This window comes from Pelobates fuscus, chromosome 2 (genome assembly GCF_036172605.1).
Source record: "Pelobates fuscus isolate aPelFus1 chromosome 2, aPelFus1.pri, whole genome shotgun sequence".
NCBI lineage: Eukaryota > Metazoa > Chordata > Amphibia > Anura > Pelobatidae > Pelobates > Pelobates fuscus.
Genome location: NC_086318.1, coordinates 163,839,898 through 163,854,064, shown reverse-complemented (window position 1 = coordinate 163,854,064; position 14,167 = coordinate 163,839,898).

The window sequence follows — 14,167 nt, the reverse complement described above, 5'->3', positions numbered from 1 at the left end:
TTTTCTTAAAGAAATATATCAATTGTGTTTGTTCTCTCTTTTTTTCTTATGACCGATTCAAGCATCACATATGGCCCTAACCAGTTTAAACATACATTAACGTTCCGCTTCCTTTCTTACCAGCAAGAGCTCAGACTGAAACGAGTTACACCTGAAATCTATACTTCAATAAAACTGACAAGAAAATAAATTTTATATGCACATATGTATTGAAGGGTACTCTAAGCACACACTAGGGCAACCCATGAGCTTGGTGCAAAAACAACTGCCTGCCTGGATGACAAATGTGCATGGTCTGGGGGGATGGGTGGGGGGGCATAATCTCTGTTTGCTCTGCCTGTACAGCTGCCTCACACACATTGTACTGATGCTAGTAATCAGTAATGTGACGTCACTCCAGACCAAGCTTCACTAGAGCGCACCCTTGGGAGCTGTACAGGAAGAGCACAAAGATCATAGCAGCCCCTACTGACAACCAGGGAGCAGATCCACTCCAGCCCTGCAAAAGGAGGCTGGGTGGACCTAAAAAAAAACCCAAACACTATAAATAACCATTTGTGATGTGTGTGTGCGTTATGTGTGTAAATGTCGGTGTGAGAGAATATGTGTGTATGAATGTGTTTTATGTTCCTGTTTCATTTGTTGGGGGATGAGGAACACTTCCAGTTAAAATAAAACCCTGGCATCATAGCAATATTGATCTTTCTTCGTGTACACTTCTTTTAATGAAACCCAAATCACCTTTATTTTAGATATATCTGCAGCATCATCATATTTTAAATATTTTCCCGCTCGCTCGGTTTATTACTTTAAAAACATTTTCCCAAATTATAACCACTGTAATGTTCCTTTTGTGTCTGACTCAGGAGCAGTACATGGTCTTTACTTCATTATCATTCTGTAACAAGCCTCGAGAACACCACACAACACTGATCCTTACTACTTGTTACAGTAGACAAGACACTAATTAATAAAGAACTCTCACCATTCTTACTGTTTTTCAGAAAAAGAACACTAACAAGTGAGGTTTTGTATCAGCTATTGCACGTGTCAAAGAACAACTTTGATAAAGCTTGCAGATAAACTAGTTTGGGGAGCTTTTTACATTTTCAGTATTTTTTTTAACTCCACAAACTTAGTTTTTAACCCTTCTACTTCTGTCAGTAGTTCATAAACCTCTCAGAAAATGTATTGAGAAAATGAATACTTACTTTAACAATATTGCCCTATATTTAATAAGCTTTCCAAATGATTTAATATTATTAGAAAAAAACGTCCTAAATGATAAATCTACAAAAATCCCACAGACTTTAATGGTCACTCCTGCCGACAAACAATTTTGAAGGTTTTTTTGGACAGTTTTGAATCATTTGGTAAGCTTATTAAATCAATGCCATAGTTGGTAGTTTAACTAAATATTTGATTGAACTGTTTACTCTCTATATACCTGCTTCAGAAATATACAGGACTATTCACTAAAATGTGAAACCAAAGTGAATTTTTTTTTTTTAAAGTGATTTTTTAAAATAAAGGTTAGAGTAGCTGAACTGAAAGAATAGTTTACTTACAGGATGTTTCCATTTTAGCTATTTTACCTTAAATTTTAATTTCACCTCAAATTCACTTTGAATTCTCACTTTAGTAAATAACCCTGCGAGTATCACTCTACTTGCAACTACTGCTTAGATGGTCCAAAGTAGTTTTATATAGCAATCCCCAAAATATGTTTTTATTTTTTTGTATATGCCCAAATAAGTACAGAAAATGTCAGTATTTGTGTTCTATATTTTAGTTAAAAAAATATTTTGCTCGTACATTATGACAAAGTGTAATTCATGTATATCATGTTTTTTTTTATATTACATTCATGAGAGATAGTGAAAGTGTGGACCAGATTCTGTAGTTAAAGAGACACTATAAGCATCAAGACATCTTTAGCTTATTGAAGCTGTTTTGATGTATAGATCATGCCCCTGCTGTCTCACTGCTCAATTCTCTGTTATCGAGGGTAAAGAAACAGTTTAGACACCATAACAACATCATCAAAATTAAGTTGTTTTGGTGCTCAGGGGTGCCCTGGCTCTGGCTAACCTTTACGGATTAAACCATCCTGTGCATGGTCTACTTGAGGTGGCAGGCTGTCAGAGGGCAGGGAACATTGGCCAGTATGTGGTGCTTGCAGTGATTATAAGCACATGCATAAGCATATTTGTGGAAAATGCTTCTGACTTCTGCCTTCCCTTCAAGTGAGGTACATTTTTACTCTTGTACATGTATGATAGTGCAAAATTGTGAAATAACTACTAGTATGCAAAATTGACAGGTGTTGTAAGGAAAAAAAAAACTATGGTGAGGACAGTTCCTACACACAAACTTTGATTAAATTATTGCCGCACGTCCTCCAACACACTTCACTGCAGATGCCAACTCTGTACATTTTATTGCGTTTTATACAAAAGTCTAAAACACACATGGGGATCATATGAGCTGAGTTCCTAGGCATAGTCCCAACTCAAGTATTTATTGACTACATTTGGGAACAGTGAGGACATCTCGTAGATGCTGAGTGAACAGTGAATTTTCTGATTACCTAGACTTGCAGAGGAGTTGTGTTCACCATAAATTCTATGTAAAATTTTGGCGTTTATGAATAAACCGCATAACATACCTAAGATGTACCAAGTGGTTTAACATTTCTTTCCAGGATCAGGCTTGCATAATCACCATTTGACTTTCAAAACTGTTTTTTTTTCTTCTTTAGAATATTTTTAAGGCAATTAGTAAATTAGGTTTATATGTGATGGACGTTTTTTTAATTTTTCAGATAATAGAACAGTCTGTAAGCTTTTTAGTATGCTAGTTGTGCCTCTATGATATGGTGTCTTATTGCATAAAGAATAAGCTACATGTTCTATTGGTGATGCAATGGTATAATTGAGAGAACTAGTTATAAAATATTAATCATTTCAGTGTTGACCTTTCCAAGCTGTGAATGGGACTCAAAGTTTGGAATAAGCATGACTCATTGGTAATAAGAATATTTCGCTTTTCATTCTTCCTTCCTATTTCCTTGGATGACAGGAAATTTTAAATCTCGCTGTAAGAGTGTTTAAAAATGCATAACTTCACATTCACAGTGGAAGTGATGGCTAAAAATATTCTGTATACTGGGTAAAGTAAAACAATCACTAATGAGGTTCCGTGGTACCTTCAGAAGGATCAAACACATTTGGCAATCAGAATTACATATTCACATTTAGGTTTCAACATAGGTGAAAAATATAAAAGAAAGTTGAACAAGGCTGCATAAATAGATGATTTCTGAGCTCTCAAATGAATACTAAATATATTTTCTTAAACTTGCAGAAATGTGGAACCTTCAGAAAACACATTTCCGCTCAAAATAAAAATGCAACTATATCGCCACTTTTTATGTTTCTCACTCAAATATTAGGACTCCCATGTCTCACTTTGTTTTTTTTTTTAACAAAGCAAGTTTGTCTCTTCTAGAGGGAGCTTTAACAAAATCCAAGTTACCTTCTGCCAACTGACCACTCCTTCCACTGATTATACCATCTCACTTCAGCCATATGTTTGAAACATGTAGAATAAATGTAGCTTAAATTGTTTACGTCATGCCTTCTCTCTACATGTAATAAGCAGTTCTATATGCAGCAGTATCCAATTTTCTAATGGGATAGGTGTATTATCCATCAGACGTCCCATGTAAGAGTGATGCATGGTAAAACAGAAGAATAAATTGATTTTTAGCTAGGCTAGAGGCCATGCATAAGGTTTTGACATGTTCTGTAACTTGTGGTTGAAAAGGTTCAAATGAATGATGCTTTGCTTGACAGCTGCATTTACGTTCACATTGCATCTATTGGAGGGAGTTGGATAAAGATGTCTACATGCTCCAAACAAGGCTGCAGGGAGTATAGGGGTGTCTTGTCATACTGTTACAGAGAAAAGGGTCTCAATCTTTCAGTTACCCATTAAAGCACAAAGTGGGATATGTGCAGGTAATTTAAAGTCAAATATACACTCAAAGTGGCACAATAACTTAAGTGGATATATATATATTTTTTAATCTATTAGTGAATTTTTGCCTAAAATGTTCAGTTCCTTTGTCAGATCTCTATAATTACAAGTTTGCTGAATAAAAATGTTATACATTAATTTATTACGGCAAAGGTCTACATAAACAGTTCTTTCTTGGGTGGTTGAGCAAACACACCAGGGGGATATTTAACTCCACGCATCGGCAAAAATAAATAAAATATGCTGACTGTGGAAATAATTGTACCAGAGGAAATTAAAACACCCGTCAAGTAGTTTACAATACCTAAACCAACACTACATAACACATAACACAAGCACACATTCCTTAACTCTAACAAACCCTTTCTGCGCTACTGCTGAGAGAGACAGCAGTTCTCAGCTGCAATATTGAAAGGAAAAATATGGAGATGTATGCGGCTTTCACAAAGTATTCAGACCCCTTCATTTTTTTTACATTATGTATATTGGAGTCTAATGCTTCAGATGTTTAAATTAATTTTTATTTCACATCAGTCTATACTAAATAGATGATGAAGCAAAGGACTGATTATTTTTAACTTTGTAGATTTATTAAAAAGATAAACAGAAATATCACAATGACATGCTCAGACCCTTGGCTATTGTTACGTATTTACATAGTTACATGGCTGAAAAGAGAGATGTGTCCATCAAGTTCAGCCTAGCATACATATGTTTTTGCTTTGATCTAAAAGAAGGCAAAAAAAACAATTTTGAAGCTCTTCCAAATTTTTCAACAAACTAGGAAATTAGGTCTTTCTTGACCCCAAGATAACATTCAGATATCTCCTTGGATCAAATGCTATTGGCCCACTAATTAAAAATGATATCCCATAATATAAGTATTTATCAAATTGCTGTTTAAACATCTGTATAGACTCTGATAAAAATCATGTCCTTTGCCTAAGACAGAATTTCCTTTCTTCCAGTCGAAATGCATGACCTCACATACTATGCATAGTCCTATGTATGAACAGATTTCCAGACAATGGTTTGTATTAGCCTTATATATATTTGTATAATGTTATCATATCCCCTCTGAGGCACAGTTTTTACAAACTAAAGAGATTTAAATGTGTTAACCTTTCTTCATAACGAAATGCTCCATTCCTATTATTAATTGTGTAGCCTGCCTCTGGACTTTTTCTAGTGCCATAATATCTTTCTCTAGAACAGGTACCCAAAATTGCACAGCATTTTCAAGGTGTGGTCTTACCAGTGATTAATGAAGAGGCAAAATTATATTTTCATATCAAGAATGAATACCCCTGTTTATACATGACAATACACTGGCCTTAGCAACTACTGCTTGACATTGCACATCGTTTGTTGTCTATAACAATTCGTAGATCCTTCTTGTGTGTTGTTATCCCTAATTAATAACAATTTAGGGTGTAAATTGTTAGTGCATTCTTTACCCTGACGTGCGTAACTTTGTTCTTGTGATTCATAACTATATTAAATAATAAACAGGAGTGTGAATAACATGATCTTGTTAAACCTATAATAGACATAATCAGACCACAAGCAAAACAGTTGTATATTAACTAGATGTTTGAAATAGAATAGGACTGTGTGTTGTCCAGTCCCTGAGAGGGAGTAGAGCTAATCCCCTATCCTGTCTAAGCATGGAGAGGCTCCAGGAGTACCCCAGTCAAGCCACAACGACTGGAGCAGAAGCGTTGAGGTTTTCCTCGGGTTCCAGCTAAGAAGCTTTCCTTGGTGGAGGTAGCCAGCTGGGGTACAGGGAGCTCTGCTACATAAGTTTGTATAAATAACAGCTAATTTTAATGCCTACAGGGGCCCAAGAGTAGACACAGAAGAAATAAAAAAAGAACAGAAAACTATCTAGTGTTTAGCTTTTTGACCCACTTGTCCCAGAGAATATAATGTGATCCTGCCGAACGAACCCATATAGCAATGGCATGTTGCATTTTGCATTGTGAAATAATTTGTGAGTGAATCTTAGGCAAGCTGTCCAGGAAAGAGGATTTCCAGTACCTAGCTATCGATATTTTAACAGCCATTAGAATGTGGACAACAGGTCTAAAATCCTTATTTAACTTTTGCATATCCAAGTGTAACAATGCCATGGCTGGAGTCAATTCAAACTCTATGCCAAGAAGAGTTGTGAGATAAAGACTAGTTACTTTGCAAAGTAAATTACATTTTCTGGACTTTCTGCCTTGGTTGTCAGGCAGATCCCTTGAATTGTAATCAATAAAATTACTTAATTATGTAACAATATTACATAAATATGCATGTAGAATTTAAATATATACATATTTGCATATTTGAAGTCTATGTGTATATTTATGATGTTATTTATGTAATTATGTATATGGATATATTTATATTCTATGTGTATGTATGTATGTATTTATTTGTGTGTGACACCTTGAGATTGGAGCAAGTCGATGTGGTGTGCCGAAACCGACGTAAGAGTAGACCTGTAATAAAGAGGGCAAAAGGAATGCAGAAAACACACTTTATTGCAAACATCATTATAATACAAGACTTTTAAATGTTTTTCTTAACTCTTTTTCTGGTTGTGGTATGTATCTATTGTATACCGTGGATTTCCAGCGTTCCAACTTTTTGATGATGTGAACAGGTGTGTTGATATTGGATGTGGCTGATGCAGCCCCTATTCTGAATGAATGCCCAGAATAAGAGGTAGGGTCAAATCCTAATCTAATGCACAGAATTCTAATGTAGAACATGAACTTGGAAGTAGTGAGGGAACTGCCTAGAAGAGTGGCTGGAAGTGTCCCTAACCTGGTGTAAATAAGTGTCTAAAACTTTGACCGAGCACCAGTGATTCTCAGTAGGGCAGAAGGGCACTTTTAGCGGATGGCCCAATTGTTTGGTTTTGGAATGCCGGAGTGACAAAATATAGTGATCGTTCACCTTTTTTAAGTCTTCCACGGTGAGACACTAATGTCTGTCTGATTGGGTTGTTATCGCGAACTCTCTAGGCTTCAGGAATCCATAGAATGCTACATACATTGTGGTTTTTAAGACACAATTTGTATGAGGACAATCTACTGTTAGCGGGTCATGTACAGTGGATAGGAGGTTGGGACATTCTAAAGTACCTACAGGGAGTGACACTAGCCCAGTGTGGAAACCTTGTGAAAACCCGTGAACGATGTATTCCACCAAGTGAGGGGAAGGGGGAGTTTACAATCTTCACCTCAGTTAGTCATTGTTTAGGGTTCAATTTAGACGGTCACATGGATTTAGTATTTAGAAAATCTAGAAATTGTTACTATATTCCCGAAAGGAATTTATGAGTGGTAGTAGCAGAGGGAAAAAGCAGGAGATACGAACAAAAAGTGTCTGTGACTAGGCCTGATACCAGCAGCAGTAGACATAGAATCAGATCGTATATTGACAAGTAGTGAGAGTTTTAGACAAGATCGTATGATGGACTTGGTCGAGTAATGCCGTGGCCTATCGAAGCAAGGCGGGACTCAATCCACCGTTCCCTGGTACTCCTTCCTATGGATGAAGCGTGGCCGTGTTGAGGCAATTAGTAGAGAGAAATGTGAAATTAGTAGTATTATTATTATTTATTTTTTATTTATTTTTTACCTGATAGGAAAGTAGGAGAAAATAACGAACAGGCAATACGGCCTATAGGGTAGAATGACTTTCAGGATATCTGAAATTAAGGTGTAGCATGTCAACAAATGGAAAGGATATCCTATAATTATCTGATGAAATACCATACAGAAGTCATGGTAGTAACCCATTCTAAGTGTTTATGGTGCCAATGCATAATTAACCATGACTGTGTAGTTCTAAAGCATGTAGAGTAGTACAATACCTTAATTACTAAGAATAATGTAACAGGTAGAATGGTTACCCTGTATCTTTTGAGGATATTTATGGGGTGAAAAATATAAAAAATAATATTTTCATAAAAATTATCAAAAATGTATTTAATAATTTTTATTATATAAAAAATGTATATTGTGGCACTGTTCCCCGATTAATGATATAAAGCTGAAAGTTACCCACTATTTTAATTATCTTAGATCCTAGAGGAGGTTTCACCAGAAGATTTTTATTCCACACGTTAATCACAAATTAATTATAAAAATATCATTTATTGTGACAATAAAAATAAAAATAATAATAATATGTAACATGCGTGACAATAATCAGTGAATATTTAGGTATAAGGGGAAGTATACAATATGGCAGTGGTTTAACACAATATAGACAGCTAAAAGCAACCATTATGTGCACAGTTGTCAACAGTTTAAGATTTGCGACAGGACACTCCATTTAGAAACCAAATTCACAGACAGCACAGAACTTCACAGCAGCCCAGCATAAAGCAATAAAAACTTTGGCTGACAGTCAAATCACACTGAATTAACTCTTCCACTGCTGGCTACAATCATCATAGGCAAGATATCCTATTATATTGCAATTTTTATAGCTACGATATTCTCATACCAGGTCCTTTACCATTCCTAAGTCCATCCAATAAGAATAATTCTAACTAGATTTTACATTTGCAGAATTTTAACTTTCCTAATCAAGATTATCAGAACAAGTCAATACCTCTGGATAAAAATTTGGTATGCTAACATTTGGCAAATTCACTGTTAATATATCGTTATCTCTATTTCACCTGCAGGAATGGAATTTGTATAACCATATATTGCTTAGCTAACTATGATTTCTTATAATTGAAATCTGACCAATATTTATCCAGATATATATTCCTGCTATTAGTAAAAAGCAATTAATTTAATTAAATAAAATCAGCATAAGTACCAGTTAGGTTGTAGATTTTATATCAGATGTGTAGAGTTCTGAAGTTGTGTTAGTTGGAAAAGAAAATACTAAGAATTAGGTGTTTCCAAGAGAGTGTTTGAGATTCTGGAAGTGGGACCCTTGAGTCCAGTCCAAGAGTCAGAATATGTTAGTCCCCGAGAGTTTGAGAGTGTCCCTCTCTTCCCCTTGTCCCTACTTTTTAAAGGGGAAAATTCTCTGCACGTCACTAGTTGATAGGACCAATAGGGAACAGTGGGTGTGTCTTCCCTACAGACCATCAGCTAGATTTTGGTCAGTAGATGGCACAATTACATCACCAAAAATTCTTGTCAGCGGGTCCAGTTACCTTTTTGTAATGGGTTAACTGTATATGGTGATGCGTTTTACGTCATTTGGTTATCTTTTTATGGCCACTATTCGTCAAAGAACCTGTCATCTTCAAAGACTTTGGTTCACTCTTACCCAGGCTTAGTGTCTGTATTTTAGCATCGTAATTTTAGAGTTGGCATATGTAGCCTTAGATTCACACTTTTCTTACAATGGAACTAGTAATGTGTTTTTAATTTTTTTTTAGAAAGTAAAATTAATTACTTAGTGTTATCTGTCCTTTGGTGTCTGGTTTTCTTGTGTGAAACTGTGTGTAAGATTATTTATACTCCACTAACATTAGTAAATAATATGATATTTCTTAATTGATATTATATCCATGAATATTCTATATTATTAACTTAGTACTAATTATATATGATTAATATACTTATAGTAAATTATAAGTGGATAGTGTGTACATATAGCATTCAACCCCCCCTTTGCTTTAGACATCATGCCTTATCTCTTGTCTTTACATTAGTCGCATTCCTTAGCTCAGACTTGAATGACTAGAGTGATAGAGAGAGAAATCTTATGTCTGTCTTAGCCTTGTAATACAAAATGGAGTCACCTCTGTTCTGAGGGTGACTGGCAGTATACACTTTTAATTTCTATCTTAACACAAAATGTCTGCCAGTATAAATATACTGACAATCTAGCATGAACCACTATAAATGTTAACTCGCAGGTTACTTAATTAATTGACTAATATCCAGACTTATCTTGGAATATTTAGGAGAAAACCCCCACATGAACGGCTAGCCAGCTTACGCATCATTATAGTTGTTACAAAAATACTGAATTGACATTGACCCTTCCTATGAAAACGGAATGCAAAAATGTAACAGAATATAGGCACGAATTAGCAATGTATTTGAGGTAGCTATAAATTAATGGACCTGATACAGCAGGTGTAATGAACTGAAATCGTTTGTATGATTTGTTTAAACACAATTAGGGAGAGACATGCCCGAATGGCGGGAATAGTCGGAACGCGGCTATTCTCGCTGATTACCTGAGGATCTGTTTGTGCCGTTTGGGCGAAAGGTGATTGACTGCAAATCGTATAAATCCCCACAAATGGAGTTGTGAGGACGCTTAAAACCGGCATGAATATCGAACGGAGGTCGGAACCAAAAGTGCAGGTTGCCGAGGAAACAGGTGAACTGAACGCCACGTGGAAGGTAAGATCGGGGAGTAGGGTTTTATAGGAACAATAACTCCTCCCACAAATACAGGCATGCGACCTTTAAATATATATATATATATATATATTCATATATATATATATATATATACCTCATACTACGTGTATTTTTATATTAATATACACATATATTAATATAAAAATACACACATCTCTCTCTCTCTCTATATATATATATATATATAATCTCTATCTCTATCTCTTATTTTATTATTTTTTTATTTACTAACATATATATATTTTTTTATTTTACAGAAGCAGGGAGTCTGCCTGTCAGCCCAGGCAGTCCCACTGCAGGCAGGTACATGGATGCAGGGGCCTAATTTGCCGAGGGGGGACTGCCTGGGCTGTTAGGAAGTCGATCCATACTGGGGGAACGGCGGTGATCGGGTAAGTTATAAGGACGGCGGGGACATTCTATACCGCCCACCAGCGTTTAGAGCCACCCCAAAAAGGATGGCATAGAACGCCCGCCATCCTTAAGGGGTTAAAAAAGTATTGAGTTAATGGTCTGAATATTTATGTCAATGTGATATTTCAGTTCTGTTTAATATATTTCCAATTTTCAAACATCAATTTGTCATTATGGAGTATTGAGTGTAGATTGATGAGAAAATTATTTAAAAACTTGTAGCATAAGGCTGCAACATAAAAAAATAATGTAAAACAAATAAAATGGATACCATAGTGCTAGGAATACAAAGCTGTATTTCTAGCACTATTACTCAATTTGCCTCCCCCCTCCTGTGCCCCTGTTAAAGTACCCTTACTGTACTTGCATAATCGTAGCGCAGATGAGCCTGTACGCTGGGATGGCGCTGCGCATTCTCTGACGTCACGCAACGGGGGGTGCAGATGCACGGAGAACGCCACAAGAGCGTTAGGTCATCCCCATTGGAAAGCATTGCTGCCTCTAGTGACTTTCTGACACATACTCAGGACTTACCGGCTCCTGGTACTGGCTGAGGTTTCGTGGACCGTAATTTAGTATGCTCGCAGGCAAATGCTCCTATCGAGACTAATGGCCTAGTGACTGGGAGAGGCAACCGATATTCTGATCCTGGGCAACTACTTTGCAGTGAGTCGCGTACAGCCCCACTACCGCCCCCCCCGCCCACCCTTTGGAATGGCAGGAGTGCTCATCTTCATACTGCCGAGAGGCGGGCTCTCAGTTGCTTCCAGCGACAAAAAGCTACAGGGCTGATTCCACATGGCTTTCAAGTTAAGATGCCTGACAGTATAGCATCTGAGACCTAGGCCCATCTTGAGAAGTGCATTGGCAGTGCCGCTGGCAGTGAACGGACCAGTGAGGAACAAGTGCTGGACCTTACAAGTGTCTGGGGCTGGTGGGGTAGTTTTCAGGAGGCCCGGTATGTAATTCAACCTCTGGGCAGGCAGCATGGGTCAGTGGGCATAGGATGTCCTTCCCTCCTTAGGCCTCGAGGCCCATATATTCAACCAACCACTTTCAGTTTTTAGATTTCTGTTTTTATTCTTGCACTACTCTGTGGCACTGATCTGGCAATATCACCTTGTTGCTTCTCATGGGCACTGTGCTCTCAATTATCCTGAGGTTTATAGCTTGTCATTCCATTCAGTGTACCGGGATGCTTGACTTTCATAGTGTCAGCATACTGGCATTATCACACATCACTGCTGGTCATGTTTTTTTACTTTCTTGCACATTGTCTTACCCAGTGGTATTTATTTATTATGTTTGTATGTGTTTTAGTTTCTACCCAGTGGCATAATAGCAAGTTGTTTTTTTTTCCATTTGACCTATACAAGGTGTAACCTTGACCAGCAGCTTCACATGTCATGGCCTAATAATTATACTTACCTAGCATGCTCCCCATCTGAAACGCGATATGTGTAAATTGCCTGAATGTTTTACTGCTTATCCACAATTCAATGCTAACATATAAGTCCAACAGAAGCTAGTTATAACTTTGAAGCATGCTATTATCCTATTTTGACTACCAAAAATGCCCGTTTACTTAACCTTTTATTACTACTCATACCTACTCATCTTCTGGCATGACTTGCATTATCTTGTTTACTTATTTTAAAAAAGTTTTGCAGTACAATCCTATGTCATGATACTGTATGCTTTGATTTGCCTGTTACTGCTATTGTGGCACTGCAGGCATGTTTGTAATCCATTTTGCACAACAAAAATAAAGGATATAAAAAAAAAACAGAAAACTTATAGTGAAACATACATTATTTTGATTTTTTTAACTATAGTACATATAGAAAAATTACTATTTAGCAAAGGAAACACATCATACTTCAGTAGGATATAGTAAAATATATAATAGAAGTATGTATGTATCTTTTAAATTGTTATGTTTATCGATACTGTACTGTTTGTTATCATTCCATTAACAATGAAAATGGAACTAGTTTTTAAATAAATAAACTAATAAATGAATTTAAAAAAATGTGTTCAAACCCAAAACATCTAACAGTCTTAAATCTGTGTGTGGTCTCTAACTTTCTAACTCACTATTAAATCTTTTATTTTCAATTTGGTGTATTTATGTGACCTTAATAATACATGAAAGAAACCCTCTGAGTGTGCAATATTGTGTTGCCTATAATGTTATTCATTAATCTATACGGCACAAGCACTGAGAACAGGTCGATATAGTTAAAGGATAATTAGCAATTGATCAGCACCTGTGAAGTCAAATGAAAAGTTACATTTCTTTTTCCAAATGACTTGAGTTGTTGGATTGCTAAAAGACAAGGAGCTTTTTTTAACTTTGATTTCACTCCTTTTTACTATATCAGTTTCCTTTCTTCATTATTTTGTTTTTTTACAGTTTTTTCTCAGTAGCACGTAATTAATTTTTCTCAATACAGTTGCTATGTATGTGTCTGTTTTTTCTCAAGCACTGCTTTTTTTTACTTTTGAATTTTAGTGTCCCCACTTTATGGTTATAATCAAATTAATTAAATATTGGAAAAGGAGATGGTACAGGACACCTGATGTACTTAATCGGTTCTGGCCCACAATTAGTGACAAATGCTGGAGGTGTGAGGGAGATGTCGGGAGCATTGAGCACATATGGCGGTCCTGTCCAAACATTCGAGACTATTGGAATCACATATTATCAAAAATCCACAACATACTGGTGCCCCCACATACATTGACCCCTTCTCAGGTTCTGATGGGATAGCCGAACACTTTTCAGGACCCGCAAATCAAACCTTACTATTGTTGCTGTTGGGGGAGGCAAACATCCTAATTCCAGGGTACTGGAAAAAGGTCTAGGTGCCTACGGTCACCCAGTGGATTAACAGAGTGGAAAATATGAGTGAAATAGAAAATTTGTATTGGTCTGCCCAGGGTAAACACAACAAATACTTACACATCTGGGAACACTGGTTGAGCTACTGGGCACAGGAGAATAGCCAGACACAGCCCACCAATAAATAGACCACATGGTACCCACCACACCCTACCCGTTCCCTCTTCTTTTAAATACCCAATGGGATTATTATCCCTCTTCTTTTCCCTCCCCCGACCAACCCTTAACTACTGCCCAGTTCAAAGCCAGACACATTAGGAGTGCATAATGAAGCACCAGCATAGAAAATCCACTACGGTAGCAGCCACACTTGAGATTACCAGCCATGGCAAGGTTCCAAACTCACACGGCCAAGATCCACAGATAAACTTCCTCCACAAAGGGTTCAATCAGGCACAGA